Source organism: Bubalus bubalis, chromosome 3 (assembly GCF_019923935.1).
Source record: "Bubalus bubalis isolate 160015118507 breed Murrah chromosome 3, NDDB_SH_1, whole genome shotgun sequence".
Lineage (NCBI taxonomy): Eukaryota > Metazoa > Chordata > Mammalia > Artiodactyla > Bovidae > Bubalus > Bubalus bubalis.
Window position 1 is genome coordinate 108,202,313 of NC_059159.1, and position 20,190 is coordinate 108,222,502.

General features: G+C 43.5%; 1 protein-coding gene across 5 annotated transcripts in view; it reads right to left on the reverse strand.

Moving 5' to 3' along the window:
• Positions 1-19,888, reverse strand: part of APBA1 (amyloid beta precursor protein binding family A member 1) — a 237,989-nt gene extending 218,101 nt beyond the window's left edge. For 2 of the 5 annotated variants that reach the window (XM_025281595.3, XM_025281594.3), the window contains exon 1: positions 19,672-19,888. The gene's annotated coding sequence lies outside the window, so the exon portion shown is untranslated. The remainder of the gene's footprint in view (positions 1-19,671) is intronic. The other 3 variants (XM_006050144.4, XM_006050145.4, XR_006549929.2) reach the window with 3 other exon arrangements.
• Positions 19,889-20,190: the final 302 nt, after the last annotated feature.

Here is a 20,190-nt window from a genome sequence, read left to right on the forward strand (position 1 = left end):
ACTAGCCTAACTCCTGGTTTTCTGCTCTAGCCCTCATCCACACTTTTTTTAAACTAGCACTCGATCTCCCCAAACTCAAGGCATCCGTATGGATAAGAATCTCATTTCTAAAGCTTGATTAGCATGATCTCTAGTCTGGATCTCTCGTTAGGTTCTAGACATCCATATCCAAGCACCCACCTTTCACCTGTTCTTGCAGACCTCACAGACACCTTACAGTCAGTGTCCTCTTGGCTCCCTGCCCACTCTCCCAATGAGTCACTTTCCATTTTTCCATCTCTTATTTCAGTAACTGGAGACCCCATCCCTCTAGAAGCACAAAACAGAACCTAGGAGCAGGCTGTGATGCCCTTGCCTCCATCCCCAGGTCCTGATGACTTTACCTGCTCAATATCTTTCCTGTCTGTCCATCTCCCAGCTCTTCTGCCAGCATTTCCCAAACCACGACCTCCCCCTTTAGAGTCTGTGATGGGCTCTAATGGGAATCACCTTCCCTTTTGCAAAATGTTTACAAATGGGCTTTCCCTTGAGCCCTCTTCCCAATCTGCTATCTCAGAAAGCACACATCTGACCATGGCTTTCCTTTATTTGAAACATTTAGACGACTCCCTATTGTCCTCAGTGTGCAGGCAGCTGTCCCCTCCCCTTCCCAGGACTCTGGTGCACCCTCTCCCTTCTGCCTGTGACTATTTCCCCACCTCAGTTACTTCTGCACATACAGAAGCCCTTCTTGAGAGACCCCAGCAGGGCTGGCTCCCTGTCACACACAAGCAATCTTAACTGTCCTTCACAGCACACATCAGGTGCAAGAACAGCAATGACATTTCTATGGTTTGTGTAAGTACCTATCTCCTGTGCTCAACTTTAAATTAGCTCCCTAAAGAATAGGGCTCCACTCCAATAAACCCCTGGAACCTGCACAGGGTTGGCTCACTGTCCATGCCCACCAAATATGTGTAGGATGAATGTGATGAAGAGTGAACGTGAGAAAGGGGTTAGTGCTCAGATCATGGGGGTTAAGACCTCTGTTGCTGAGCATCATTCTCCAGCCATACGGAGGTCAGTCTTTCAGGGCTGCAGAGGATCTGCAGGAACATCCAGGCTCTTCCCTTAACAGATTTCCCCAATATAACCCAAAGGCTTAAAGTGTGGGAAGGAGGGAGAGAGGTATTCTTTTTTTAAAATTTTTATTGGAGTAAAGTTGATTTACAGCGTCATGTTGGTTCCAGGTGTGTTTGTATATATATATATTTTTCCCCCCACTCTTTTTTAGGTTCTTTTTCTCATATAGACCATTACAGAGTATTAAGGTGAGTTCCCTGTGCTATACAGCAGGTCCTTATTAGTTATGTTTTAAATGTAGTAGTTTGGATGTGTCAATTCCAGTCTCCCAGTTTATCCCTCCCCCACTTATACCCTAGTAACCACAGGTTTGCTTTCTATACCTGCAACTCTATTTCTGGGCTTCCCTGGTTGCTCAGTGGTGAAGAATCTGCCTGCAGTGTAGGAGATGCAGGAGACGCGGGTTCGATCTCTGGGTCAGAAGATCCCCTAGAGGAGGTCATGGCAACCTATTCCAGTATTCTTGCCTGGGGAATCCCACGGACTGAGGAGCCTGAAGGGCTACAGTCCATATGGTCACAAAGAGTCGGACATGACTGAAGTGACTGAGCATGCATGCACAACTCTATTTCTGTTGGTGTTCTTTTAATCTGATTTTTTTCCAAGACAGTGAGAGCAGGTTGGCATCCTTTAGGCATCTGATTAATGGAATCTGTTCAATAATAAAGACTTTAACTGCAACAGCTTTAATCCAAACTGAGAAAACTTCTAAGAACTAAGAAAGCAGGAATGCTGTTTCCCACAGCCCCCTCCACCATGTATAAACAGAAAGATAAAAAAATGAGTTAAAAGGCAGCGTGGTATAGTGGTTATATATGTACATACTCTGGATCCTGGCTACCTATTAGGCAAGTCACTTGACCTCTCTGTGCCTCGGTATCCTCATCTATAAAATGTATATAATAATAGCAAGTGTTGTTGTGAGAATTAAATGAATTAATGTACATCAAGTGCTTTGAGCAGTGTTTTAGGTTACTTAACATATTATATGACTTAATATATAAATGTTTTCCTTTCTATTATTACTGTTTTTTTTAAAGCTGTTTTACAGTATTCTAGTGAAAATAAATATACTTTGATTAGAATGGGGCTCAATTAATGTTTAAAGCTAAGATGCTAAAAACTAAAATATGCACTGGCTTGTTCTGTTGTACATAAAACTATTTTCAATGAAAGTATTCCAAATCTATAACCTTGTTGATTCAGATAAAGCAAACAAAATGTGTTAGTGGATGGTTGTTAACTTCTTAACAGAGTGTGACAAAAACACTCTTCAAATATGCATGAATAACCTGTTCAGTGTCCAGTGAATTCACAAGCATATGCCTCATTTACCTTTGATATATAAAATAACAAAATCACATTCTGTTAACTGAAGTAGACAATAAAATTAATCAGAAAAGAATCAACAAAACATATCTCTGCCTTAAAGCAGAGTAGTATACCTATATCTATCCTTGAGTTGTGAAGAGGATATGTTAAGATTACATCAAACAGAAAGGTATTCACAAAAACAACTGATTAAAATGTTTCTAATTAGACACACACTTATCCTTATGATCAAGGAATTCTGTTCCTAAATACATACTCAAAAAATAGGAAAAAAGGCAGAAAGATATACACAAGAATGTTCATAGCAGCATTGTTCATATAGTCAAAACACTGAAAACTCAAATGTCCATCAGCAGGCAGAGATTAACAAATCATTATGTATTTATACAACTGAATACCATATAGCAATGAGAAGAATGACCACTGTTACACATAATAACATGCACTTATCTCATAGATATTATGCCAAGTAAAATAATCTGTACAAAAAAGAAGTACATAAGTGATTCTTTTTAGATGAAGTCAAGAATCATCAAATCTGATAAATGACGGTAGAAATCACAACAGTGTTTACCTCTGGGGAGACAGGAACAGGTATAGACTGGGGGGAATCTATGGGGTGCTGGCAGTGTTCTACATCCTGATTTGGGGGGTGGTTACTCAGGTTTATACACATGGAAAATTCCTTAAACTGTACACTAAAGATGTATGTATTTTATGTACCTCACTGTATGTGTTTTACTCCTATTATTAAAAAAAAATCTTCCTAATAGTTTAAATCATGACCAACTGTACACTGATTTAAGAAAACTGACCGCCATCTGAGTTCTTCACACATTGCTGCAGAGTTGGCAGACAGCTCTTTCCATGTACACACCAAACTAAGTGTTACAGAATGAACTGTGTGCCCCTCGCCCTTCATGTGTTGATGCTCCAACCCCCAGCGTGACTGTATTTGGAAATAGGACCGTTAAAGAGGTAATTGAAGTTAAATATCATCATAAGGCTGGAGACATAACAGAACATGACTGGGGTCCTTTTAAGAAGAGGAAGTGATATCAAGTATGTGCCCTAATGAGAAAAACCCATGCGAGGACATGGCGACCAGGTGGCTGTCTGCAAGCTGAGGAGAAAGGCCTGCTGACACCTTGATCCTCAACTTTCAGCCTCTAGAACTGTGAGAAACTGAATTTCTGTTGGCCAAGCCACTCAGTCTACAGTAGTCTGTTATGACAGCCCTAGTAGACTAACACAGAAAGTAAAGAGGCTTCAAGAAAAACTCTGGGAGCTTGATGTGGGCTCTCTGGAGTTTGTGGGACCCAGGATGTTGTTGTCTGATTCTTGCTATGAGAAATCAAGAAGGTAGTCAAAATCAGCAGGGCAAAGAGAGAGAGGGCTGTCTTTGCAGCAAAAGGCACATCAACTGCCACTGGAACAGCAGTGTGTATTTCCTGTGGGCTCCATGGAAGCAGCCTGCTTGAGCTGGAGGAGAAGTTTAACACTAGACATATTTAACACCACTACGCACCTGAAAGGTCAGTTTTCATTCCAATCCCGAATAATGGCAGTGCTAAAGAATGTTCTAACTACCAGACAATTGCACTCATTTCCCATCCTAGTAAGGTTATGCTCAAAATCCTTCAAGGTAGGCTTCAGCAGTACTTGAATTGAGAACTTCAAGATGTACAGAAAAGGCAGAGGAACCAACATTTGCTGGTTCGTAGAGAAAGCAAGGGAAGAAAAGATGCTGAAGCTGAAGCTCCGATACTTGGACCACCTGATGAGAAGAGCTGACTCACTGGGAAAGACCCTGATGCTAGGAAAGATTGAAGGCAAAAGGAGAAGAGGGTGGCAGAGGATGAGATGGTTGGATAGCATCACCAACTCAAGGGACAGAAACCTGGGCAAACTCTGGGAGACAGTGAGGGACAGGAAGGCCTGGCATGCTACAATCCATGGGGTTGCAAAGAGTTAGACACGACTTAGAAACTCAACAACAACACACCTACCAGAATGGCTAGAGCTAAATGAATGATATGAGACCAGGTGCTGATGAGGATGGGGACCAACCACAGCTCTCATAAGCTGCTGTTGGGGGAGTAAATTGGTCCACCACTTTGTAAAACCTTTGGGCCATATCTCAAAACCTAAACATATACCTGTTCCATGACTCAGCTATTTCACTCCTACAGAAATGAATGCTTATGTGCACCAAAATGTTTAAGAATCTTCAGTGAGACAACCTAAGTGTCCAATAGAAGATCAGAGAATAAACTAAGTATATTCACACAACAGATTCATGCTCATGCTCAGTTGTGTCTGACTCTTCGTGACCCCATGGACTGCAGCCCACCAGGCTCCTTGGTCCGTGTGATTTTCCCGACAAGGATACAGGAGTAGGTTGCCATGCCCTCCTCCAAGGGATTTTCCCAACCCAGGGATCAAACTGCATCTCCCATACTGCAGGAGGATTCTTTACTGCTGAGTAACTGGGGAAACCCCACACAATGGGTTATCAAACCACAACAGAAAGGAATGAACTACTGATACATAAAACAACATGGATGAATCTCTAAAAAATATTGAACAAAAAAGGCAGACACAAAAGGTTACATACTCAAGGATTCCATGTGTATGAAGTTAAAAGCAAGCAAAATACTCCATGGTGATAGAGGTCAGACAGAGCAGTGGTTACCTTTGGGCTGCAGGTGATATTAACTAGAAATGGCCATGAGGGAGCTTGGGGGAAGTGGAGGAGGGGCAGGATGTGTTCTGTGTCTCATCTAGGTGCCAATTATATGGGTTTTCAGATACACAAGATTCAACAAACTGCACACTTGAGATTTCTGTACTGTGTTCAGGTTTCACTGCAATTTTTAAAAGTCAAGAATGAGGCAGGGGTTTGGAATTTTTATTATTACACTGGACTGTATTATGTGATTAATAAGCTGGTTTTGACTTCACACCACTCAAGAGAGGGAAATCAAAAGGACCTGTGCAGGATTGTATTCCAATGGGGAAGAGAAAACAGATCCACTGAGAAAACAGATACGTTTTTTCAGTCCACAATTCTGCTTTAGCTTTTATTTTGAGTAGCTCTGGTTAAAGGTGGCAACTTGACCACATACATTTTATTAAGAGAAACAGAGAGAGAATAGCCACAAACAAGAGATTTTTAACACATTTCTTTGGAAACAACTAGACTGTAGAATCCCTGGCCAGGCATACAGGCCTGGCAAAGGATGGAGGTATACAAGGCTCTGGAAAACAGGCCTTTTTCTCTGTAACCAGACAGTTGGATCCCAGACCTCTGCTCCATGTGACACACACATATCACCAGAAGCCAGCAGCCACTTCTCAGGAAAGAGAGTGGCCTATGGGGATTCCCAGGGAAGCGCTGAACTGGCTCCTTGGTTGACCACTGTAAAAAGCAGCTACTGGTCTGGTGGTGGACAATGTTGGTATCACATCCAAATCCTCACCTGGTCAATAGCCAGCATCCATGACTCATTGACCAGCTTTGCCTTTTCATATAGAGAACCAGAAATACCTGAGGATGTATGTTCCCCTCCCCACAGTCCCCTCTCAGTGCCCAAGACCCTTACCCAGTGACTGACAGGTATGCAGTACGTACCACCAAAGCCACCGACTCTGGTAGGGACAGTCCTGAGACCATATCATACCAGAGCTTCCCCACCCTCAAGCCTTTGAGATCACGCCCTTGTCTGACCGACACCCTCCCCGCCCCCGCACCCTGCTTCTCTTCCCGGAGCATCTCCTTAATAAAGCAGTGACTGAACATACCAACCCTCTTCATAGTTTCTGTTCTGGGGGGCCCAACCTAAGACCTTTACAAACCCTGCCAACTAATACAGACGCTTGGCCATCTCCCATGTCACAGCCCTAATATGAATGGACAATCCATGATGACCAGACATTAGCTGAAAACTTCTGGCATGGAAGGGAGCCATCCAAATAAGCGAGATATAAACAAGCCCGCTGTAATTCCCCGAATGGAAAAAAGAAGGAGGGGGTGGTAAGAGAGGAAAAAATTTAACTCAGGAAAAGAAGAAAAAGTAAGACTCACTGTGCAGATAATATAATGAACAAAACCTTAATCATCCACCTTCATAAGTACAGTCTCTTCACTTCGTCAAGGGGAGCCTCATTCCATACAAGAAACTGCAGACAGATGGTTAATTACACCCCCTCCACACCTTGCAGTTCTCAGGTAAGCCTGCCCCCCTCCACCCAGACCCCTGTGCCTTCATCTACTGAGAACAATTTTGAAATCAGTCTTTGCACTGCCAGTAAGTGGTATGTTGTGTCTCACTGGGAGCAGCTCAGACACAACAGCAAACAACATCCTAAGCCCCTCAGCCTCCATTCTTCCCCAAGCAGGCTTTGAATACCTCACACAACTTAAATGTAATATGCACCTCTAACACTGGCTTAACATGCTGTCTTCAAGGCTAGACAGCATCTACCGGAGCAGTAGCAATTTATACCAAGCTGAAAGCACACTTAATAATTTCTTGTACATCAACCATGGATCTTTTCTCCAGGTTAACACATTTTTGCAGACTAAAAAAGACAAGGGCTTATTTGAAAGCTAACCTAATTGTTCTTTTCCTTAACAAATTTTAATAAGGGGTATAGACTATTAATGATTTTGGTTACAACCTTCTAGCACATTCCTTTCTTCTCACCCCTTAAACACACACATACACACACATATATAGTTTCTTCATGACAGAACACAGAGTAACAGACTATTTGGAAAAATAACACACATGCACACTGTAATTTCGCCATCCAGCTTTTGCCCATCTCATTTTGAGAAGAAAATTTTAGATTTATGTATTTCCTAATGCTTTCACTCCTGAGCCTGCTGCTGCAGCAGCTGCTAAGTCGCTTCAGTCGTGTCCGACTCTGTGGGACCCCATAGATGGCAGCCCATCAGGCTCCCCCGTCCCTGGGATTCTCCAGGCAAGAACACTGGAGTAGGTTGCCATTTCCTTCTCCAATGCATGAAAGTGAAAAGTGAAAGTGAAGTCGCTCAGTCGTGTCCGACTCTGTGGGACCCCATAGACGGCAGCCCATCAGGCTCCCCTGTCCCTGGGATTCTCCAGGCAAGAACACTGAAGTGGGTTGCCATTTCCTTGTCCTACATACCTACTAAGAAATAAAATGGGAGTTGTGTTCAAGGCTTTGCTCTTAAAGAGACGTGACTCCTTGATACATGTTGAGAAAATATAGATGAAAAGACACAGTACATTTTATCATTCTATCTTTATTTATGCCTAATGCAGAGTTCTGACCCCTGAATTAAATTTTGGGTAAAGCACAGCAAAAAGCCGGGCTGCTGGCAGCTAAGGCTCAAAGCACATCAGCCTCCAGGGCTCCAACAGTGACAGAAAGCCTCAGGGACCAAAGCTAAACGTTTAGCCACTTCAGTTATTCCCTCATAAGCCCTTTTCGTGTCGAAATGTTGGCTTTGTTTTGTCTGTTTGCTTTTCTCTTCTTTCTTCCCTGACATTCTTTTCCTTTTTTGGTTAATAGTGGGGGAGGGGGGAACATGATTGCTAAAGCCCTTAAATTTAATTACAAAATGTTAACTCAACCATTCCTAAAGGTTCACTAGAGAATAGACAGAATTCCTTTTAAAGATGGAAAAATAAGATACACAGAAAAACAACATATTTTCTTATTATATAGACCATATATTCAACAAATATGTATTCAGCATATACTATATGTGCATATATGTATGTGCAGAGTATCCATACGCTGTTAGCTCTCGCAGTGCTAAAGAAGATGAGAAAAAAGGTCAGTGGGTGGGTGTATATTGTGGAAGGACAAGAGAGGGATGGAATAAAGTAAGCACACAGTGCTGCAGTCCAAAGTGAACTGCAGTTGCTGTCTAACCAGTGGTACCCAGGGCTGTGAGCATTTACACCAGGAGTCAGCAAGCTCAGTTCCAGGAAACGTATCTGGCCCAGTGCCTGGGAGTTGGGAATGGTTTTACATTTTCAGATGGCTGGAAAAAAATCAAGGGAGGAATCAAAATTTTGTGACAAGTGAAAGTGATACGAAATTCAAATTTAAGCATCCAGAAATAAAGTTTTATTGGAGCACTGCCCTGCTCGCTGCCTTACACGTTGCCCACAGCATTTGTACCACCTCAGCAGAGCTGAGAAGTTGTGACAGGTGACAGAGACTGTACGGCCCCATGGAACCTTTTTTACTATCTGGCCCTTTCAGAAAGAATATGCTGACCCCTGGTTTAGAGTGGGGAGATGTCACATATGCCCAAGGTCATCATGAGGGGAGTGACACACCTCCCTTACTTTCCTAGAGCCCTTGATAGTCCAGTGGCCCTGTGTGGGAAGAGAAGGGAAGGGTAGGTTTCATCATCCCTCCTTTTACTGCTGCGGAAGCTGAGGCTCAGCTCAGTCAAGAGAGACTTGATCAATGTTGGCAGCTAATGAATGGAAGCACCACGCTCCCTCCATCTTGAGCCTTTCCATCACAGCAGGTAGAGACTGGAGAGATGCTGGTGCAACAGCTGCCCACACACAAACATCCCAGGTGGGACAGGGCATCACAAACAAGGGCGTCCAGCTGGGCAGGTGGGGTGGGGGGCTTTTGCTGGGCCCCAGGACAAAGGGGACAGGGGCCGTCAGGGCCTGCTCCCATCCCTGGACCCAAGGTGAGGCCCTCTTGCCCTGTCCTTTAGTCACTGATAGAACCTCTGAGAGCCTCAGGTCCCATCTGTAATCTAAGTCTTCTGATACGGTTATGAAGAGTAGGTGAGGTCAGTATAAGAATCAAGTGAGTTAACTGTGTATAGTGCTCAGCACAAGGCCTGGCACTCTGTAGCTATGATGTTAACTTGCTTTCATTTACTGGATGGGGAACCTATTGAGGTTTTTTTCTTCATTATTGCAGTAAAAATGCTGTATAATGTTGTGTTAGTTTCTGCCATACAACAATGTGAATCAGCTGTAAGTTTACATACACTCCCTCCCTCTTAAGCCTCCATCTCACTGCACTCTCCCATCCACCGCTCCAGGTCTTCACAGAGCACTGAGCTGAGCTCCCTGGGCTATACAGCAGCTCCCCACTAGCTCTCTATTTTACATGTGGTAGTGTATATATGTCAGTGCTACTCTCTCAGTTTGTCCGACACTCCCCTTCCCTCCCTGCTCCCCATGTACAGAAGTCTGTTCTCTATGTCTGCGTCTCTATTCCTGCCTATTAGGCTTTGAAAATAGGAACTGACATGTCCTTCTACTAGACAACAGGAGAGCCATAAAGAGTGTAATCACACCTCAACACCAGACTAGATTAGACTTTCATACCACCTAACACTATGGAAACATTCCACCTGTGGAACAAATTCTCGCTTCTTTAGGACCCCCTCCCCACCCTGCCCCCGACACACATGCCAGGTATGAGCTCAGGGAAAAAAAAGATTCCTGTACTTTCAAGTTATTTGGAAGAGAAGTGGGTGTAAAAAGTAGTTTCACATCTAGGAAGAAATATATTAGGTTGAAATTGAGAAGGAAGTAATTGAACTGAATATCTAGCACTCCTGAGATTTGGGGGTGGTGGCTTGGGAAAGAAGCAGGAAAGGAGGGGGCAGGAAAGAACTGTGAGGAGAGATGAGCCAGACTGGGAATGCCGGCCAGTCCAGCCATGTAGTCAGGACCCAGGAGCTGAGCACGATTTGTACAGCCTAGGAAGCTGCTAGATCTAAGAACCAATCCACTTGTCTGACTCCACATTCCACACTAATAGTTTTTCTTTTGGAAATAAAACATCTACTCAAAAATAAATTTCCCTTTAGTATTCTTGTGACCTCCTACACTCATACTACCAAATATACAGATATGCTAATAATTTGAAACAAATTTTAAAAATCCTCTGATGTGAAATTATTTCACGCTATAAGGAAACAAGCACTCTTCTGATGGATGTAATACAATAGAACAGTGTTTCTTCAACTGCATGTCAGGAACCATTAGAATTGAAATAAGTTTAGTGAGTTGACAATCATATAGAATAGAATGGAATAGAACAGAAATATCCAAGTGCTTCACATATAATAAAGGACTAGTATCGCCAAGTGATATTTTTGTTTCAGTGATATGTTTGTGTGTGTGTGTGTTTAAACACACTCATCTATATTGTTAGGCTATGATACAAACTATATTCTCACGAGAGGTCTTGGTTAAACAAGTTTAAAGGCACTGAAATAGAGTGTGATACACATAGTAAGACCAGTATAAAAATCCTAATTCATTGACTAGCCACATAAGAGGGTAATTATTGCTGATAAGTGGAATGTCTTTCAATGATAAGCTCTTCCTCTGAATTTAAGATATGCTACCATTCACATGAAAAAGGATTTATGCACATCTTGTCAAGTACACCTCTTCTCGAAAATAAAGTGTATCTGTCAATCAATATGGAATTGAACGTGAGATACAAAATTTATCAAAAGTCAGAAACGTAAATGGTCACATTGTTCAGAACAACGGTTTATCAACTGCTCAGTGAAACAAAATCATTACTGTATTTTTCACACTAATTAATCCACCATAGAGCAGAAGAAGAGGAGGTTGGAGAGGAAACTTACTAGGCAAGGATCACCACACCTCAACAACCTCCCATGATGACATGGCATACACAAAATGAGATTCCTAATCCCCCCAAAAAGTGAGATTTCAGAAAAGAGAAAGTCATCTTGTGTTTAACTCCATATAAAGTCTCCCTTACTAAGAGCCATTCTCTCAGTTACTCTCTTCTGAATGCCAAAAAGCTTATTATCTCCAAGATAACAGGAATTAAAATCAAGCAATTCATTAATAGTGGATGTGATGGCCACTGATTTTAAAGGGAAAAGCCATGTCAAAAAATTTACTTGGTAAGACTGAAAGTTTTATGAAAAGATGTAGGTTTCAGAGGTCACCTGAGAACTGTTTGGATCAGACAGCCAGAAACAACTGCAATCAAAACTAGATAGGGGTGCCTATAGAGGTCATGGGATTGAAACAGAATAGGTGAATGAATGAAGGGAGTCAAGATTTTAACACCAATTTAAGTAAATATTCCTTCATAATTGCCTGTATTGGATGACTTTACACAAATCATGCAGAAGGGCTGGGTTGTAGAGGGTATGAATATATACCTATAGGAAGACAGCAAAAAAACAGCTGTCTTTACACTGTGTGAACAGGCATACAGGGCTTAGAATTAAGGGCAGCACCCCATGGAAGGACAGCATCACATGCAAATTCAAAAGTACTCTATGACATACAAGTTAGATAGATGTGAATATGCCAAAAGTGGTGTTTAAAGATGAAAAAGATGCTGGTCAAAGCAGCATGTAAAACATTTGAATAAATGATTTTGTAAAATGTGAGTGTAGAAGAATGTCATATTTTAAAATGGCTAATTTTATATAAAGTGATTTAGAATATATGCAAGTGAATTAATAAATATAGATTATTATTAAATATAGTATAAACATTTATAGTAAATTAAATTTAACAATAAAATATTATTTATTAAATATAAAAAATATCCTTTACCTATATCACTACAATGTGCATATTCAAGTTGATGTAAAGACTTTTTAAAAACTACCTCTGGGTAGTTTTTAAAAACTACCTCTGGGTAGCTGGAAAACTGGGTACTACCTTATAATCCAGGGTACTTTATACATGGGCATACATGGTAATGTGCATCCCAGATAACTGAGGATTGTCAACAGTTGGCTTATGAGTAAACTTGAACAGCAGGAAGCTGCTACAATATATTAAAACCCCTAAAATAAAATAACAGTAACTGCTATCCCACAAATTCTTACTATTAAAAATTCCCTATGCTATCCCTGTGCCAATGTGCACAAGAAGATGTTGTTGTGCTGCCCCCATCCCCCTTTGGAGAAGGCAATGGCACCCCACTCCAGTACTCTCACCTGGAAAATCCCATGCACAGAGCAGCCTGGTAGGCTGCAGTCCATGGGGTCATGAAGAGTCGGACATGACTGAGTGACTTCACTTTCACTTTTCACTTTCATGCATTGGAGAAGGAAATGGCAACCCACTCCAGTGTTCTTGCCTGGAGCACCCCAGGGATGGAGGAGCCTGGTGGGCTGCCATCTATGGGGTCGCACAGAGTCGGATACAACTGAAGCGACTTAGCAGCAGCAGCAGCAGCATACCCCTTTAGCCCACCTGTGAGTTCACGGGTGGCTCTGCTGGACAGCTCCCCACACATTGCCGGCTTCCTACCTCCACCCTCTCAGCCTCTCTGCTTAGCTACCCACAAGGGTTTTCTCTAGTGCCTACAAAGTTTGCAGCATTAAAGTACTTGGGACTTGATGCCCCCAGGATTAAATGGGGGATAAAATCCCACCTTCCCCACTGCTTGGTAGACAATCATAAAGAATAGAGCCTCCGCTGCCCACAATGGTAATCTGCTCACTAACTTGCCTCTTTTCTTACTTCCCTGTTTTCCTTCCTTCCCTGTCTCATTTTTTCCCATTCCTCATTTGTGCTTCTTCAGATAACCTCCCAAACAGACTATTTGTACCCAAGTCTTCATCTCAGGCCATGAGTACATAAACTACTTAGCACCAAGGGGAAATTTTGTGTCTTCTTTTAAAAACAGCTGTCTGCAGGGATCAAGGTCAAAGAGCTTTAGCCCCATTCTTTATACCTGGAAATGTCTCATCCATTCTTTGCAATGAGTATTTGATGATACCTTACTAAGGCAAGGAATTTTTCTATGGGTTGTAGGGTTTTTCTATGCCCAGATGAACAAAACAGAGCTCTAGTTTCAAAGGCCTTAGACCTAAGAATGAGATATGAAATACGGAAAAAGAAAAGAAACCCTATGGCTGAAGACGGTTCAGTCCAGAGAAGAGTGAATGTGCAGTTTCAAGAAAGGGACCACTTCCAGCTGACTAGTATTTCAGCACTACTCAGACACAGCTACTCTCCAAGTTTTCTAACTCAAATGAGTGATTCAGGACATATTCTCTTTTTAAAAACCCAGCACCGACTCACCCACAGGTCAGCCCGAACATGGTAGTGTGATACAGCCTTACAGGTGACTGATTCAATGCTGAAAGGCAAAGCATCACATTGCAGGGTCCCTAAGTGACAGCTCCATGTATCTGTGTGACACTACACGGCCAGGAGAAGCAAGGAAACCAGCAAGGTTTACCTGATTATGCCAAGCATGTTCCTGTCTCAGGCCCTTTGACATTCACTACCTAGAAGGCCCTGACCTCCAGTACTGGGTTGGTCAAAAAGTTTGTTCGGGTCTTACTGCCCCATCAGTCAGAAAAACTCAAATGAACTTTTTGGCCAACCAAATACTTGCATGGCTCACTCTTTCAACTCTTTAAGCTCTGAGCTCAAGGCATTCCCTGACCACTCACTATAAAGTAACAGCCACCCCTACACTCCACACTCTACTCCTTCCTTGCTTTCTTCTTCATAGCACTCACTGCCACCTGAAATATATGTGCTTATTTATTTTTTAATCCCTTCCTCTAAAATGTCGGTGGTAGTAGGGACCTTCTTGCCCCTGCTCTATCCTTTGCACCAACAATAGTGAGTGGTGGAGAGAAGATGTTCAGAGAACATTTGTTGAAGGAATGAATAAATGATTTCAACATTAAAACCTCAAAATGAACACTCACCACAGTCAGATTTCTATAAATTTGTCTGGAATCACACATGACCCTGTAGACCCCCTTTGAGGGTCTAAAGCATACAGAATTATTTCGTGAAAAAAAATTTGTAAAGCTTCAATGTATGTAGCAGGTATGAATAAATAAAAGTTTTAATGCTGTCATGAACTTGAACAGGCCATGGAATGCAACTTATTCAATGTCCATGATGTAAATAGGAAAGAAATCCTGAAATTTTAGATCTTAGATACTATACCTATCTTTACCAAAAAATTAATTTATTCATGTATTCATGCAAAAAAACTTTACTGAGCACTTACAATAGGCATGGTGTTGGGAGAAGAGCTATATTTGATTTTTCTTTTGCCATATGTTGGCACTGCAGATAGGGAAAGCTCATCTTTTCAAAAACACTTATATTTTCCTCCATTATTTACTGAAGTCAGCAATCCTTGAGAGAAAATCTTCACAGGAAATACTTCAGGTGGGGTCTTTTATTCAGCTAATTTTAAAGGCAAACATTTTTCTCTTTTCATTGAGTTTATGGGAAGGAGGAGCTACTGTATTTAACAACATTTGATGCTATTAATTTTAATAACAAAAATTACATAAGCAGTTGTCAAACTTTAATTATATAGGACTAATTGGTTCTACCACAAATTTATGCTCTCCAAACACAGGAGGCCCTCATAGTCAGGTAATAATCTTTTATTTACCCCTAACTAACTCACCACTACATTCCCACAACACTTGGTCTAAGTCTTTATTATTCTACCCATGGCTTCAACCCTGCCCAGCTCTCTCTGACTTGACTTAGAAGACCATGGCCAAATTCCTTTCTTTTCGTCTCAAATTTCCCCTGCTTCTGTCCCAAAAGAGCCCTTCCCTTGAAGAGTCCTATCTTAAAGATTATGTTCCCATCAGCATCCCCATTAGTTAGCCTCTCCCATTAGTTCGCATTACCCTCTCCCTTACACTTTTGATCTCTATCCTTCACTGGTTTCTTCTCCTCCACTTATAAGGTACGTTCAGGTGTCCCTATACTAAGACATTACTTTCCCTACACCATGCCCTACCTTTGATGTAGCAAACTCTCTCTCTCTCCCCTTCATCCTACTTATAAAAAAGGAAGTCTGTCCTCGCTGCTCTCCATATGCATCACCCTCCCCTATTCAATCCCTCACAGCCTGGGTGCACTTCCACCTGCCTCAGGATAATCAAGGAAAGCCAAGTCAAACCCAGTGGCTCTTCCTTCCCTGGGCCTCCACCCCCTTGGGGCGTGATGTAGGAAGGGTGGTACTCCCTCACCTTTCCCAGCTTCCATGACACCACACTACTGCCACCGCATTCCTCCAACCGCCCCTTGTTTAATGCTCATAACCTCTTTTTTCTCTTTTCCCCTCCAACCCAGATGTCCTCCAAGGAGCCTACCCTTAGCCTTTGCCTCTTCTTGCTCCACTCTCTTTATCGGTCATTCCTGAGACGTTAAGTGAGTGAGTGAAGTCACTCAGTCATGTCCAACTCTGTGGACTGCAGCCTACCAGGCTCCTCTGTCCATGGGATTCTCCAGGCAAGAATACTGGAGTATGTTGCCATTTCCTTCTCCAGGGGATCTTCCCGACCAGGGTTGGAACCTGGGTATCCTGCATGGCAGACAGACGTTTTAACCTCTGAGCCACCAGGAAAGCCCCCCTGAGACATTAAAACTGCTCCTAAATAAATGACTTACAAATCTCTCTTTGTCGCTCCAACCTCTCTCCAAAACCTATACCTGTACTGGAGTCCCTTCATTTGGACAAACCTGTCAGGCTCAAAATGAAACTTCTTTATAAAGAAGTTTCCTCATCCTCCTCTGAAGGAGGATTTCTTGACAATGACCCAATCATTCTCACAGCTGAGCCTGACAATGACCTTTGATCTCCCTGATCAGTGTTCAGATTATTCTTGTACCCTGTCTCTTGAGTTTGCTCTCTCCCTTCCCTCCCACTCTCTCATTTCCTCTGACCCTTAATTTAACAACAGAGCTTATCTTGTCTCCCTACTGCCGTTCTCTCCTCATTTCATTACATCCAACACAATTCAAGATTGTCACTGTGAAGCTCAGTTATAGTTCTGTCAACCTTCATCCTCAAAAACCTTCCAAGGCTCCCTGGCAGTAACTGAATAAAATCCACATAAAAGTTGCCCCACAACCTTGAATGACTGTCTTTTCCTTATCTCTTACTTCTTCTCTGGGCATCTCCTATGCTCCAGCACACACCATTCTTTTTACCCCCCCTCCCCAGTTTAATTGAGAAAGAATTTTAAGCACACCATTTGGAGAAGCCTGGTAGACTACAATCCATGGGGTCACAAAGAGTTGGACACAACTGAGCGACTTCATTTTCATTCTATTCCCTGAATGGGCACACACTTCCCACCACCAGGCCTCTGCTATGCTGTTCCTCCTACAAATATGCCCTTCCTTCCCTGCCAGCTCAAAACCCACCTATTTAAATCTCAGCTCAAAAGCTCATTCTTCCAAATCTTTCTTGATTCTTCCTTCTGAAGTCATTGTTGTATCACATGAACTCCTAAAGCTCTACAGGCATATAGCTTTTTCAGCACTTCACCACTTTCCACCATTTTTACTTGCATGACCTGTCTCTCCTTCCTGGCCATGAACTGCCTCTGGGCAGGATCGAGGTCTCCTTATTTTTCAAATCTCCAGCCGTCATAACATTTCTCAAACTCTACCCAAAGGTATACACTGCCTAAGATGTTGTAGGCAACAAGCAAATATTTGTAAATTAATGATTGTAACCTAAAGGGTTAACTCTGGATTTTAGTGGTTGAAAGTCTCTCAATTTTAACAACAATTACTTTTTCTTTATAGGATGTAAGTTCAATCTCGCCCACGGTACCACAGTTTATTCCTTTTGACCCCACAGGTCAATTTTCAGATGTCTTTTATTCCCAAATCTTCTAAAAAACAAGCTTCTTTAAGAGACCCAATAGTGGAAAAGAACAGAATTAATGCTCCTTTAAGAAAGAAAACACATCCATGCAAAACAAATGACTTGCTTCAGGCTACAGCAAAAGGTACAACTATTTATAGACTGAATTACAGGATTCAAGCTGTATCATTAACCTTAATAGTGCAATCTTTAGAAAGCCAGGCATCGAATTTTAAAAATTATCACAGGTTAGAAAGGAAATCACTAATTCCTGAGTCATCAATTGTGCTGTTGTATAATTATTCTTTCTCTAAACAGTTTATTTACCTTGATAATTCCTAATATTCTTAAACTTTATGGTAAGACATTTATATCTCTGCATTTTACTTGCACATATAAGCTTTTCTTTAAAAAAATAGCAAAAACCTCTTAGAATGCCTTTTACATTCCAAAGTCCTTTTCTCAGAAAGAAATTGGCAGAACTAATAAGAGAGTTAAGGACTAAGATTCCAAATTCATTTTTATAAATCTATCATAAAACTTTGGATGCGATCCAACAACCTCACATTAAAATTTTAAAAGGCTTGACTTGAAGGACATGAGGAAATTTATTTTAATGTTCACAGCTCCAAGAAAACCTGGTCTACAGATCATCATTAATTAAGAGAAGACAAATGGGAAGACAAAAAGCATATGTGGACAGCCCTGGTTCTATTATTTTCAATGCAACCTCTGCAAAACAGAACAAAAATTTTTTTAAAAGAGAAAGAAACATCTGATGCCAACATGTTGTATACCTACTTATGTAGCTATGACTGCTATAGGCTTTTCAAGAGGACCGGGGCAGCCAGTTTGGATTCTGACAGCAATGCAGTAGAATTTAAGGTGTTATGATTCAAATATGTTCTAAGCAGGTTAATCTAGTTCCACAACATTTTAATAAAGAAGTATCAAGATATAAAGTGTAAAGGTGCATCATTCTTATAAACACTGCAGGAGAAAAACAGGAGCTGGGGAGTCAAACTGCAGTGGACGCACATATGAATACAATATCTCCCTTCGTGTCTCTCTCAACCCAACCCCACATAAGCGGATCTTTATCACGCAGAGACAATTAAACAGCTATGGACCCTGGATGCAATTCCGTGTCCTGGCTCCCACTGGGTGACTTATTGCCAGCCTGACATTCTCCAAATTTTCTACTTGCAGGCTACACTGGCTAGGAAAGCAGACTCACTAACCTGGGACCCCATCACTATGAAGCTTGGGGGATTTCAGTTCCCCAATAATACATGGTACCACCTAGCCATTGTGAAAGCTGGAAGAGTGGATGCCACTAGCATTAGAAATAAAGTATCCCTTTTCCGAAGGAAAATGCCCTGCTTGTGATGCTGACCAAGGGGTGGGCGGGGGACCAGTTTCTCAATGATTTTTTTTTTTTTCTGTTAAAATACTACCCCCTCATCTCTCATACACACCTTCAGAGTTCATTCTACAAGATCCAAGATAAAGACCATATTCTTCAACCATAAGATCTGCAGTGTTTAAATGTGGACCAAGAAGGTTTAGTTGACATTCAAAGTTGTGGGGACAGTGGCCATTAAAGACCCTTCTCCTTCAGGTCAGACAAGAGAAAAACAATAGAAATTGCAGAGTCAGGGCATCTAAGACCCTTACAGACTAGGAGCTGAGGAAAGAAGTGTCACAGGATGGAAGCTCCCTTCAAAACCTGACTGCCAGCAAGCCCAGGAACGGTAACCATTATACTGTTTCCCTGCCATGTGCCCAAAGCCACATGCACACTTCCACATCCCCATCTCAAGCGACATGTGAAGGAAAAGGGGAAATGAGGGGAAACGAAGGGAAGTGAGAACCCCTACAGCCGGCCATCCCCAGGCGGGAGCAGAACAGAGACTGTGAACAGAGTTTCAGGGAAGAAATAACATTGTCCCACAGTCAGCGGGTGACAGCAAGTCAGGGCACCCACAGATCTCTGGGTTTGGAGAGCAGTTTGCAGTCATACGAGTACACACACACATACACACATAGATTCACACACATGGGATTTTACAAATCCGCACCCACGCCCCTGCCTCCCTCCACACTCACACACCAAGTGCATCCTGCTCACTTCATCACCACACTCTTTTCTCCCGGAGAGTCCGCCGAGAGCTGAGGGATCCTAGCGGGGATTCCTGGAAATGCCATCCCCCAACACCTTCGGTCCGCCATCCCCATCCCTTCGACTCTACCTTTTACACACACACACACACACACACACACACTCCTGCCATGACTGTCATCAGACTTACCGCTGCCCCGAAAGCACGGCATGTCAGCGCGCACAGGACACCAGGCGTCCGTATCCTCAACGCCCCCTTCCCCCGCCCCGTTAGCTCGATGGCTCTAGGCACTGCCTCCCTGGATGTCGCCGGCTGTCCCCTCTCATCCGCACTATTGTTCCCTGCAGGCGCCCGGGGGCGCCCTTCGGCGAGGACGGGGGCCCCGTCGGGGGCAGCATCAGCGCCGGGACCCCCCCATTCACCCAACCCTCCCTGGAGGTGGTACCTTGCCTGACAGCTGGGTCCGCGGGCCCGCAGGAGCAGGCGGCGCTAACGACAGCGTTGGTGCCAAGTCTGGGAATAAAGCTCCTCTCCAGCCGCTCCTACCTCCAGCGCCACCATCTTCTCCCGCCGCCGCCGCCGCCGCGACAGCAGCCGCCCTCGCCCAGCTCTGGCTGGGGCTTCGCAGCAGCCGCTCAGGCCCCTCCGGTCCTGCGGCCCCACCCCCTTCTCCCCACCCTCCCGCCCCTCGTGACGCGCGCCAGGGCCGAGCCGGCAGGCTGGCGAGGGAGGGCGCCGGGGCGGGGTGGGGGAAGCGCGAGCGCACGGCGCGAGCTAGGAGCGCCCTTGCCTCCCACGCCCACCCGCGCGCACGCGCGGCGCGCGAGCACGAAGCAGCCGGGCGGCGTCCTCCACGCGCAGCCTCTGAAGCGCCCCAGCCCAAGGGCTGGTGGGCGTGAGGGGCTCTACAGCCTGTCGCTGCCTGTCGCGCCTCAGCTCGGGCAGGCGCGTCCTGGCGTGCGCG